General features: G+C 41.3%; 1 long non-coding RNA gene across 1 annotated transcript in view; it reads left to right on the top strand.

Annotated features, from left to right (window-relative positions):
* The window catches only part of LOC106724596, an 18,337-nt gene extending 9,050 nt beyond the window's left edge, over nt 1–9,287 (top strand). Inside the window, exons 2-3 of the long non-coding RNA XR_001360444.1 lie at nt 7,587–7,633; nt 8,874–9,287. This is a non-coding gene — a long non-coding RNA (uncharacterized LOC106724596). The remainder of the gene's footprint in view (nt 1–7,586; nt 7,634–8,873) is intronic.
* Nucleotides 9,288–13,686: the final 4,399 nt, after the last annotated feature.

Here is a 13,686-nt window from a genome sequence, read left to right as displayed (position 1 = left end):
GCTCCTGCATTGAGTGTCTGCCCCCTGGTGGTCAGTGTGTGTCATAGTGACCAGTCATTCCCAGTCTTTCTGCTGTTAGGGTCAGTTTGCATATTACCCTTTTACTATATAGGATAGAGGCCTGGTGCACGGGTGGGGGCCGGCTGGTTTGCCCTGAAGGGTGTCCCAGATCAGACTGGAGGTCCTGCTTGGGTGCCTGGCCAGCCTGAGTGAGGGGCTGATGGCTGTTTGTAGCTGGCCACATCCCCTTCAGGGTGGGGGTCCCACTGGGGTGCCTGGCCAGACTGGATGAGGGGCTGAGGGCCATTTTCAGGCTGGCCACACCCCCTTTAGGGTGGGGGTCCCCACTGGGGTGCCTGGCCAGTCTGGGTGAGGGGCTAGGGCCGTTTTCAGGCTGGCCAGTGACTAAAGCTCCCAGCCTCTCCTTTTTTTCTTTTTTTCTTTTTATTCTGGGATTTATTTACCTTCTATAATTGAAACTTTGTTGCCTTCACTGGAGCTGAGAGCCGGCTCCTACTCACTCCAGCTCTGAGGCCACAGCCTGCTGAAAGCAGGTATCTGGGGTTTGTTTAGCTTCTATAATTGAAACTTTGTTGCTTTCAGAGCTCAGAGCCGGGCCACGGCAGGCAGGGAACCTTGGCTTCCTCCATCACTGGAGCAAGCAAGCCTCCTGCTTGCTTCAGCTACTTGGCTGCCGACCGCCATCTTGGTTGGGTTAATTTGCATATCACACTGATTAGCCAATGGGAGGTATAGCGAAGGTATGGTCAATTACCATGTTTGTCTATTATTAGATAGGATGATGCCTAGACTAGGCAGATTTTCTAACTTGATACCCACCACCACCTTCCCAAAAGCCTATATAATAAAAGGCTAATATGCAAATAGGCTGACTGGCAAAACAACCGGAACAATGGAACAACCAAACAACTGGTCACTATGTAGTGCACTGACCACGAGGGAGCGTGCATAGAACATGGCGGGCGTCGGCCATGTTGGGATGGTGCAGCAGGTGAGCAGGGGCACCAGACCAAGGCAGAGCATCAGTGGCTGTCATTGGGTGAGCCTCTGGTGGTTACTGAAAATTCTTTGCTCCCGCACTTGCACCTGCTGCCAGCACCCGCCCCACTCGCACCCGCTGCCGGTGCCCAGCACAGGCACTGATTGCTCGGTTTGGCAGCCGCCTCTCGCACCTGCTGCCGGCAACGGCCCCTTTCACACCTGCTGCCAGTGCCGGAGCCATCGCTCATACCCACTGCCAATGCTGGCCTCACTCCCACCCACAGCTGGCGCCAGAGTCACCACTTATACCTGCTGTCAGTGCCCGGCGCTGGTCCCTCACTTGGCACCATCATCAGGTGCAAGCAGCAGCTGCCAGCCCTGATCACCCCTGAGTGCTTCTCCACCGCCCCCTGCTCTTGAGGGGCAATTGGGGCAGCAGCTGCCCCTTGCACCCGCTGCTGGCCCTGGCCCCAATCAGTCTGCACCTTTAGGGGATGTGAGCAGGGCCGGCACCGTCAGCGCATTGGAGGGGCAGCAGCGGGAGCAAGGCTACTGGCAGACAGGGGACTGGGGACTGCAAGTGGGATGGGCCAGGCAGGGGCACGGAGGATGGGCCGAGACCCACCTCTGTGCCTACCACAGCCTTGCGGCCCACAGTTTCTTTCAAGGTGCATGACTTCATGCACTGGGCCCCTAGTATGAATATATTGCTTTATCAATACACAGCAGATGCCCCCCCAAACCATCAGTCTTCACTGCTTCTCCAAAATTATTTAAATCATCAAGGAAGCAATACCTAAGACCTCCAAGGGCAATTAATGTGTCATTTTAGGGTAAGCTGCCTGAGTTGTCTATCTGGTCATGAGTGCTAACTTGATGTTCATCTCTAGCTCCACTGAGGGACAAGCAAAAAGGGAGCTTAAACCCAATGGGCACTGCATCACATGGAGGCAAGGCAAAGATGAGTAAAGAGATCAGTAGGGACTGTTCTTCTAAGTCTTCTCTAGTCTACAGGTGTTATCATTGAACTGTGTCCCTCCATTCTAAAAAACAACAAACAACAACAGCAAAAAGCAAGCTTTCTTGAAGTCCTAATCCCCAGTACTTCAGAATGTGACCTTATTTGGAGATGGGATCTTTATAAATGTAATCAAGTTAAAGTGAGGACATTAATGTAAGTCCTAATGCAATATGACTGGTGTCCTTATAAAAGGGGGAAATTTGGGCACAGAGGCAGACATGCATGGAGGCAAGAAAATGTGAAGGGACACAGGGAGAGGACAGCCATCTAAAAGCCATTCACAGGCCTCTGTAGAAACCAACCCTGCTGATACCTTGATTTTGGACTACCAACCTTTAGGATTGTGAGAGAATGAATATATTTCTGCTATTTAAGCCACCCAGGGTGTGGTACTCTGTTAAAGCAGCTAGAAAACTAATAAACAGAAGACTAGTTAACATGCCCAGACAATTGATAATGGACCTGCCAAACACAGAATACATTATCATCTAGACACCGAGAGAATGACAATGACAGAGAATAATCCTCCTGCACAGGAAGTAGTGCTCCTATCCCATTTTCCTGGAATATGCTTTCTTGAATGGTTACTCTCTTTAGTCTCATAACCTAGGCCCAAAGCTGCTTAATTTAATTGTGCCTCAGCCTGACCATCCACCCAATAGGGATGATATTATAAGACCATTGGGTGGTCTTATGTTAGTGGAAAGTAATTGCTAAACAAATACCAGAAATTTATTATCTCGCAGCTCTGGAGAACAGAAGCAGGAAATCAAGCTGTTTGTAGGGTCACAGCCCCTCCAGAGGCTGGAGGAGGAAATGGATGCCTTGCCTCTCCCAGCTTCTGGTGTCTATAGGTGTTCATTGGCTTGTGGCCACATCGCTCCAATCTCTGTTTCCATCTGCACAGTGCTTTCTTCTCTGTGTATGTCTCTATCTCATCTTCCCTTGCCTCTTTCAAAAAGAAACACAGGATTGCACATAGGGCCCACCTGGATAATCCAGTATAAGCTTTTCCTCTCAAGATCCTTAACCTCCCAGCTTCTGGTGTCTATAGGTGTTCATTGGCTTGTGGCCACATCGCTCCAATCTCTGTTTCCATCTGCACAGTGCTTTCTTCTCTGTGCATGTCTCTATCTCATCTTCCCCTGCCTCTTTCAAAAAGAAACACAGGATTGCACATAGGGCCCACCTGGATAATCCAGTATAAGCTCTTCCTCTCAAGATCCTTAACCTAATCAATATCTTTTGCAATATAATGTGATGTCCATAGGTCCCAGGAATTAAAAAGTGAATAGATATTTTTGGGGGTGAGGTGTAATTTTTTCTGCCTACCACAGGCCCAACCCATCAAGCCTCTTTGATTAAATTTTGGACATTTCTCTCTTAAAGGTGACCACTGCTCCCTAACAAGGAATGTTCATTTGAATTCTAGTCCCACAGCCCATATAAAACTTCATCTAAGACTGGCAAGGTTAAGATGTTGACTTGAGCCATGACCCTCCTTTTCTCCCCTCTATATGTAACATCTAGCCAGTGAGTTATCAAAGAGTGAAAATATTGGCTCTCAATCATACTAAGTTCTAATAAGAATAGAAACCAAGTTTTCAATATTCATTTGTACTCTTTCTTTTTTATTACAAAGGGTCCTCATTGGTATAGGAAAGAGAATAAAAAAGTGCATTTATAAAACACCTCTATCTTGGCCCCCGCTGCCTCTAGCACTTAGAAAATATATACAAAGAAAGCTTTATGTTTTCCTCCTCAGTTGCCAGGACCACAATAAAGCCTTACACATTTAAGTGTACTCTTTTTATGTCTCCACACACTGGAAAGCTTTAATGTCCAAATATTATTTTTCCCTAAGAATGTATAAGAGTACAAATTTATTTTTCTTTTACTATTTTTAAATTGGTCTTAATCACCCAAATCCTTTTTTTCTATAGAATCACAGAGGAATAAACAGAAGGAAAGCAATAATGTCTAAAAACACTGGAAAATTGAATTAACTATAAAATGTATCTTACAACTTTGCAAAAAATGATATTTGGGGAATTATGGTTACTTGATCAAATAGTTTTATAAAGGGAATATCTGGGATTGAGCATTATTTAGAATTTTGCTCAAGAAATTAATGCATCGTGGTATTGGTAATTCAGGCAATGTTTTAAATATTATGTAAGTGTATTCAGAAGTGTGGGTTTGAGATGGAGCATCATCTGCTACACTTTGAGTAGCAAGGCTTTAGAAATTTAGTGGCCCTTGATGCTAACTGTATATTAAAATCTTGTAAGAGTTAAAAACAACAACAAAACAGTGCCTGGACCTCACCCCAAAACAATCAAATCAGAATTTCCTCAGAAAATTCTAAATGTTGAGCCAATATTAAGACTCACAGATTTAATGCTCATTTTTACTGATGAAGATATCTAAGTAAAAATGTGAGGTGGTCTGCTTACCCTCTGTGTATGTGTGTGACCAAGAATGCAAGAAGAAAGGGCTGTAAATAAGTAACAAGAAATTGTAAATAATTTAAAATCAAATGATTGTTAAGAGAAGCCAGGGGGCTGCCAACAACAGAGGAAATGAGGTGACGGCTGCCAAGGGTGAAGATTGTGAAATGATGTGCAGTTTGCTACTTAATGAAAATGTAAATTCCACTTAAATCCATTATCAACTCTGTGTATATCAGAGAGCTGGCTTTGGAAAGATATATCTATGAAACTTCCTACTAAAAGTTTGACGTTTGGGGGAGAACTGGAGAACAAACTCCAGAGGTAAAAGTAAGGGAATCTCCATAAAAAGTAGATTCATCAATGTAACAACATTTGTGTAAAATTTTGTCATTTGTACGTATTCTTATGAGAGTCAGTGAGTTGAAATAGTTATAATCTGTTGGCAATTACTACCAATTTTCTGTTGTCACTTTCTATAGATTTCCTGCCATCAATTCTGCAAATCAAAAGAAAAGGCTGAAAATTATTTTAAACTGATTAAAGGCAGTTTTGTTATAGACAGTCTTTGCCTTGGATTTAGCAAGTCACTTGGCTATTATCTGATTAATACCAAAATAAACTGTCAACGCCAGTGTCTGTTTCTTTTCCCAGGTTCCTCCCCTGGCCCTGGATTCTCCTAAACTCTTATCCAAGGTTTTGATGTGCTAATTTGCTCATCAATACACACTAGCCTTCCTGTGTTTAATTAATAAATATTTAGTTTTGACAAAGGCAAGCGAAACAGAAGCCTAATTCATGAATTCATCATTGTTTATCCCCCCACTGTGACCCTCACTTGAAATTGGTCTTGAGTCTTATCAGTCAGCTCCATTTTATGCCTTCCATTTGCATATCAAATATATCATTGTAAGCAGGCTGCTCACAGCCTTTGCTTGCAGGCAGTTACAGAACCAGTCACCCACTGGAGCTGCAGGGAAACATCTGTAAACCCACTGTGATACCAGGAGAAGAATGGGGGACAGGGGATTAACCTCATCTCCCATTCAGATTCTCTCCTCCAGAAATCAGGATCTTTCATGTGTCCTGTTTTCAAGGTTTAACTGATTGACTGATTGACAATTTTTAATGTGTCTACCCCACGGCCCCGAAATTAAGATGACAACACAGGATTCTCCAACATTTAAACTATGAGTTGCTTGTCACCAAAACCTCATCTAACCACTAAGAATGCTTCAGCAGATTTAAGGGTGACTCAGCTAAAATGCATCATCTTTATCAGAGAATTGGGGTACACTGGAACATTAGTTGGCTTCCATATATCTTCCTTTGAAACAATTTTCTTCCTAAATGAAGAACAGGCCACTGATTCAAATCAAGTCCCATTGTTTCTTGGTACTCAGAAATGTGGACTTAAGAGAATTCTGAGCACTACCATAATTCCATCCTATCACTCAGATTGGGCCTGCCCACGTTTATCGATCCAGCTCTAACTCAGAATTCACCTTTTATGGTTATGTGACACCCTGTGTTTGTAGACAACTCAAATGTAATACTCAAATCTCTGGTAGGGTTAAAAATATTCCAAAAATCTTAGATTGTGTTTCAAAGCTGTTACATTGGTGTGAGCCACTTCTCTAAAGAGCACTTGAATGCAGGATAACCAAGCAAAAGCCAGCCCTAAGGCTGATGTCTGGCTTTTAAGAACTCTACACAGAACCCCAGAAATAAGAAAAACAAGAAAATAATACAATTATGGACTGCATTAATTATGCACTTAAAAGTAACATTGTCTCCTTTTAACAAACTAAAATATTACAACGTAGTGCCACAGTGAGCTCTATTCGGTGTGCTAAATGAATTAGGCGGGGTCACTGGAAAACAACACGGTGGCTCTTTCCCTAGGGCATTATTACCGGGTGTAGCACTAGATTTGGCGACAGAGACCTAAGTCTTATCTCAACTCTACTACCAACTTTCTGCCATTTGAATAACTTCCATCCTGTCTCTGAACATCTATCTCCCACTCCAGAACAGGAGACAGTTGGATTACACTCCCATGTACTCAACTGTGTGGCTAGGAAATGTTACTAAGTTTTCCGTTGAAAAGATTTATGTGGTCACCCTGGCTGGTGTGGCTCAGTTGGTCGGAGCGTCCTCCCGTACACCCAAGAGCCGTGGGTTAGAGTCCCTCCCGGGGCACATCCTATGTGTGTTCAAAACAGTTTGGGTGGTGCCCTTGCCGATTTGGCTCAGAGGATAGAGTGTCGGCCTGTGGACTTAGGCTCCCAGGTTTGATTCCAGTCAAGGGCACATGTCCGAGTTGCGGGCTTGGTCCCCAGTAGCGGGTGTGCGGCAGGCAGCCAATCAATAATTTCCTGTCATCAATGATGTTTCTCTCTCTCTCTTCTTCTCTGAAATTAATAAAAATATATTTTTTAAGAAAAACAGTTTGGGTGGCACTGAACAAGATTTTTCAGAGGGCTTTCCAACTGTCATCGACTGGCCCATGTTCAGACAGACCAGGCTTGCTGATGGCATCACAGAGCACAGTGACTGAAAGTGGAAGCTCAGGAACCAGACAGCCTGGGTTCGAGCCTGTAACTTCTCTACTCCCTAGTTTTGTGACCTCACTTAACTTCTCTGTACTTGGTTCTTCATCTGCAAAACTGAGATAATAGTATCATCTGTTTCACAGGGTCATTAGGAGGACTGAATGAGCTAATAAGATAAGTTAAATGCTGAGCAGATGACCTAACACCTAGTAAGTGCCATTGAAGTGTTAACATTGTCATTGCAATATCATAAACCCTTGTCAAATGCAAGGATCCAAGAGCAACAAGAGTAGATAAAGGAAATTGACATTTGCTGAGCATATACTAGTACAGTATGCCAGATATAATCTCACCAAATCCCCTAATAAAACTAAGATCAAAATATGATTATTTCATTTTTCAGGTGAGTAAAATAAAACTCTCAGGTTTTAAGCAGATATGAAGGTGAAAAAAATGAACCCCCAATTCAGGTATTCCTGATTTCAAAAGTCAAGTTCTTCCTGATACATTACACTGCCTTAAAGGGTGAAAAGTAATAACCTTTCTATCATTTTATAGACGAAGGAATCAGACAGACAGACTGAAATATGTCCCAGGATCACACAGTAAGATTAGAATTAGAAAATAATCCGTGTTCTGTCATTCAACCCTGTAAAATATTCCTCACCGGAACAGAAGGACATTTGAGAAGGGAAAAGGGAACTATCTCTAATTTTGATCTGATTGCAATTTTTTTTTCAGTTAAGATGGCTCTTCATTAAGTACCTGTGTATGCATTCTGTCCCATTTTAGCAGAGATTTTGCTCTCCCCTACCTAACTCAGATTGTGTTTTTAGAGAAGCAGAGCTCTAAAGGGGACATTTGAAGGTCAAATTAATTCCACTGCCTCCAGAAAGAATTGGATTAAAATAATTCTCAAACAATAGTCCCGTACCCTATTCTCCTTTTAAATGTGAAAAGAAGAAAATTCTGTGACTTTGGTAAAAAAAAAAAAATCCAAATATTAATAATATATTTAAAATTTCATAATATGCAAGGATCTTTGAAACATTTGTGAAAATAAAAACACATTAATCAAAAAAGAGAGAGAGAATAAACGGAATAAAAAATGAATTGATTTTCCATGATGGAGCATAGTATTGTGCATTAAGACCTAAATTTCAGGACTATGGACTTGGGAAGTAATTTATTGGATATTAATCTTCGCTTTTAGCAGTCAAGGCCCAACTTTACTTAGATATGTCTGCTGCATGTAGAGTTTTAAAATATGGGGTCAAAAATATATCCCTGCCACATATCCCATACTGCACTTCTGCTTGGTTCAACTATCACTAAAACTGGTTTTTTACAGCAACATCATAGATTATAGAGCTTAGAGAGATTTCCATTTTGCAAGTAAAAACAGGCAGACAGGTGGTGCTCGGCCTGCAGTGTAGATGGAGCAGCCAGCTGCTCAATTCCCATCATCAGAGCCTGTCCTGGGACCACAGGACATCTGATTGAGCAGGCAACTTGCAGGGAGAGGGAGGGGAGCATGGAAGATTTCTCAGCATCTGAAATTCTCCATGTAGGCTCAGTGAAATAAGAGAAGGAATGGTGATAGGTACTCTGATTTGGATGAGAGAAAGCAATCACTTTCCTTGGGGGTTTATGATGATGAGAGACCTAAACAGGGGTTGACATAGGACTTACTTTAACCTATGTAGCAGATAACCAGGTATCTGTCTGCATAACATAACTAGTACCTCCAACAGTTGAAATTTGGAGGAAGGGTACAGATTTAGGAGGGTGCCCTGGCAGGTCCTATTCCATATATTTTTTTTCTTTTTTTCTTTTTTCTTTCAGATGTATATTCATTGGAACGAGTGTGCTGTCCCCTTGAATTGCTCACTGAATACAGTGTCTGCCTCAAAAATGAAAATGTTTTTGGCCAAGTTTGTACTTTGGATGCTATTTCCCCATTCTCAGAAACCCAGTACATGTTGAGGCTTTTTCCTCCAGGATTCAAAGAGATAAATGTTGAATTTGATCCCTGGGGGTATGGCAGAAGCTACCTTACCAGAATGTAAAAAAAAATAAAAATAAATGGAAAATTCCTAAAATCCTAAGATTTTTGTGAGGCAAATGCGAAAGAATTCTTAGGTCGCAATTCCTGCCCTTCAACTACAGGTATAATTAAAGGTAAATGTACAGCAAAGTGGTAGTTGCTGGGAGAACAATTTACTAAGACTTTCTGTAATCTCGTTTACTTTAAAGTCCAGGATCTTCCCAAAAGCTGACCTTCTGCTTGAATTTCTCCCAGTGCTTACTCATACCAGTCTTATCTATGGTGTAAAATGGCTAAATCTGTCACTGGGGAGAAATATTCCCTATTTGTGTGAGCAAGGAGTAACTCATATTTATAAATGGCCAAACAGAAATGACCATTATGAATCTTTCACGACCACTGAAGAGGAAGATGAGTCAAGAGTATTTCCTAGGCTCTATTCTTTAAGAAAATCTAGTGTTTCTTGTTTTGTTTGTTGTCACAGCCATTATGCCCGTAAGACTGCCCACTTCATCTTTTTTTAACTCTGAAGATTCCTAAGCATATATTCTCTACTCTAAGGATACAGTGAATACATTTATGGGGAACACTTCTTGACTCCTTTTATTAAAATGAAATTTAAGAATGCAGAAACCATTCAAAGAGTGGCTATGGTAAAGAAGTCTTATGGGTTAATATGCTCTATTTGTGTATGTAAGGATCAAACTTTTGAAAGACTTAGTTAAATCACGCCATTTCAGAGACCAAAAAAAATCACTGCCCCCAAATGTCTTTCTCTCCAGCTTCCTATGCATTTAATTTATGCAATGGAGAAGTCTCCAGAAAGCCCTTAACATGCAAATATGTTTTTACCCTAGAGAGGTTGCACATTATCGCATTAGCACAGATTAGTTTATCAGATTAGCAGAGGGTGGCCCTGAGGGAAAGAAGCACTGGACAGGTACAGTTAACAGGGCACACTCCTCAGGGAATAGGGACCCGGGAACCAAAGGCCTTCTATCAGGAAGCTATTGGGCCAGAAGTCACCTGGTGTCAGGCTCCCATTTCCAGACATTAGCCCTAGGCACACCATGAATTCTGGGACCCTGAGTCTGTTGTCCAAAGTCCACAAGTCTGTGGTTGAATCCTGGCTCTATGATTCCCTAAATTAATGTTTCTGTGCAATTTCCTCATCTGTAAAGCAGAAATAACCATAGTACCTACTTCATAGGACTATTGAATTAAAGAAATAAATTCACCTATATGAATGGTCTCAATTTTGTAAACACACACACACATCCATAGAAAAAAGGTTGGAAGAATATTCATAACTATCTCTCAGTGGCAGAAATTATGACTAATTCTTTTAATGTTTTTCCCTTATGCATTTTCTAAATTTCTTAGAATAGATATGATTAGTTTGATCATAAGAATGTGTAAAAGACTAATAGATGCTTCATGTAAAATTTGATCATTTGCATTTTCTTTATAATAACAAAAAAATTGGAAACAGCAAACAGAGCCCATTAATAGGGATTAGGTCAATAAAATACAGTTCATCCATATAGTAGAATTATGCACCTACAATTTTAAAAAGTAAGGTTGAAGAATGTTTATTGGCATAAAAAATACTCATGATACAGTATATGAAAAATTAGTAACAATGCTGAATAAAAATTCTTAGTTTATGAAAACTAAATAGTTTTATTTGACCATAAGTAACAAAACATATATACTCCCAAAATGCTAATGCTTGATTATCCCTGCATCACAAGATCGGAAGGCTCTTTAATTTCTTGTGTAGATTTTTATAAATCTTCCAAAACTTTCAGAGTTCTAGTAAAAAAAATGGAGAAGTTGAGATTCAGGCAAGAAATTATATTAGTAGACAAAAAACTGGCTGATCTCCTTGCTCTTTTTCTGCTCAGAGTTGGTATTGTTCAGTTCCAAATTGGATGTGTAAGGAATGAGGAAGTGTGAGAACTTGAAGAAAGAAAACTTGAAGAGATTTTATGATGCTGGACCAGAGATTAGAGTTGAACCATGAGTTCCAGACAAGAACTTCCCTACATCTGTGAGTATGGAAAACCAAAGATAAATTCTGTCTATTTCCAGACTTACCAAGTCAACCAAAAGATCACATTCAAGATCAAAGTATCTAATGGGCTCTTCTTCCCACTCTTAGAATTCCTGTGGCCATTAAAGAGAGAAAACAGAAAAAAAGTAAATATGAGTAAGCTCATTTAATAAGAAAGGGACGTAAGACTGGTCAAAATAAAGATAGTAAGTAACTTGAGTCATGACTGTATCCAGCAGAGCCGGCCCTTGCTTGGATTTTGGTGGCCATGCAGGGTGGGGGCAGGATCAAGCTATCTTCTCTTTGGCAATCTATCCAGCCTCCCCACACAACCTAATGAATGTGAACATATTAAAGTATTCAGAACAGAATGCTAATTTACCAAGAGAGATTAGGATTTTTTAAAATAATACTGAGTTGACAGAAAAATCTTAACACTATGAAGCAGCAAATTGTTAATAATGGCATCCTAAGAATCAAAGAGAGAATGGACTGAAGTTCAGATCACATATCTGTCACTTCAGGTATTCCCTGGGATCAATATCAGTCAATCTTATATCTTAAGACTACCTTTTGATATTAGTGTGTGTGTGTGTTGTGTTGTGTGTGTTACCTATTGTGTGTGTGTGTGTGTGTGTGTTGTGTTGTGTGTGTTACCTAGTCTCCAAAATGCAAGAGGAGGCTAGACTACAGAATGATGAAAGGAAAAACCAGACCTGGGTTGAAGTCTAGACCTCTCCCTGTGCTTCCAGGGTCACTTTAAGCAGGTTGCTAACCACCCTACATCACAGCTACATCATCCAGACAGGAGTTATAAACCTATCTCACAATGCTGTTAGGTGACTCTGGACATTGGATGCAAAGCTCGCCCAACACAAGGTTTGCACAGAATAAGCACCCAATACTTGTGGCAGATGGGGATAAAAAAAGTAAAGTAAAAGTAAAGTCAGTTTTTCTCAGAGTCCTACAACTTATCTGTTTGCCACTTGTTTGGGGGAGTTCCCTTGTTCAATTAGGCATACCACCATCACCTCTCAGAAAATTGTGACCCAAATAGTAGATGTGATTTGGAAATAAAAGTTGCCTTAGGAAGCAAGTACAGGAAATACTTATTTCATCTCTAGTATTTCTGTTGCTTTGAGAAAAGATTTAATTGAGTACTTCCCCCCGCCCCCCAGCTCTTTAAAGTATAGTATATTTAATCCAGGAGCCCAGATAAACATCAATGTTCCCATTAAACGGATGTCCCAAATTCAAATGCTCTTGGCACAGTGTTACAACTTAAAACAGACAGTTATTGCCAACTTGATAGGCCCCAGGTTTGTAACAGCCTCCCTTTAGAGAGAGTAGCATTGATTTCTGTGAGTAGCATTGTTTTCATTCATATTTTCCTATTATGTGTCTTAAATGTCAATATCCCCTTCACCCTGTAAATCCAAACACTCCATCCTGCCACTTTTGTCACCCAGAGAAAAGGCAGAGCATTTCTCAAGGTAACAGAACACCCCAGCTTTGCAAACTTTTTTTCATAGCACTGAGAGAGAGAGGGAGAGAGGGAGAGAGAGAAGTAGAGTTCCTCTGCAGCCCCCTCCTGACATTTCCAGACTTATTAGCCAGTTTTCACACTGACTTCAATCAACCTCTTTAATCCTCCAAGGAAAGAGCATTTTTAATTCACCGATTGGCTGATAAGCTTGAAGCCAAAAAATGATTTACACGTAGATGAATTGTGCTTACAAGATGGAACTCCGAGCATTAGAAGCGGATCTGAATTTCCTATCTGTCATTTTATTTGCCACATTCATTTTTTCTCTGCCATTACCCTTGCTGATTGCGATCTTTCAGCGCTATTGGGCCCCTGCTTCCACAGTTTTTAATCTGCCTTTAATCCCATAGATTTTAAATATTCCCGGCACCGAGAGACTGGAGGCAATTAACTGCCCTTCTGATGCTCTCCTTATCAGTTTCCTCCTTGTATCTCCCAGAAGCAGCCTCAAGACACTTCCAGGCTGACAAATACTCCCAGCATTTCAGAAGAAGCATCCCCTGCAAACGGGGATGTGAAGTCCAGCTGTGCACGCTGGCGCTAAGCAATCAAGTCGGGTTTTGGAGGAGGGAATGGGGAGGAGGGGAAGGGGCAGGCACTGGATACTCAAAGCCCCCAGCGCCCCTGCTCTAAAACAATGTCCTCATAATGTGTTTTGGGGGCTTCAAAAATATGTGAATCATCTCATCGGTTTAATCTGATTGCTGCGTGTAACTAGGAAACCATTTGCAGCTCTCTGACTTTAATGAGGGATTCAGAAGGGCTGTGAAAAGGACCTGGCAGGTAGAATAGCTACCTGACTCGGGCTCCCATCTCCTCTCTGGGTCTTGTATAATTTTGTTCCCATCTTTAATGTTGCCTTTCAAATCTGTCCACCGGATTTCCTGACCACTAGTTGGTAAATTTCCAACACATTTAACTGATGTCTATTCAGACCTGAACTCATTCAGATTTTCTAACTTTGGACATCACCCTGGTACATCAAAGGCTCACGAGCTCTGAGTACACC

Source organism: Myotis brandtii, unplaced genomic scaffold (assembly GCF_000412655.1).
Source record: "Myotis brandtii unplaced genomic scaffold, ASM41265v1 scaffold9, whole genome shotgun sequence".
Lineage (NCBI taxonomy): Eukaryota > Metazoa > Chordata > Mammalia > Chiroptera > Vespertilionidae > Myotis > Myotis brandtii.
The sequence above is the reverse complement of the archived record's forward strand: the minus strand, read 5'-3'. Positions and strand labels throughout refer to the sequence as shown.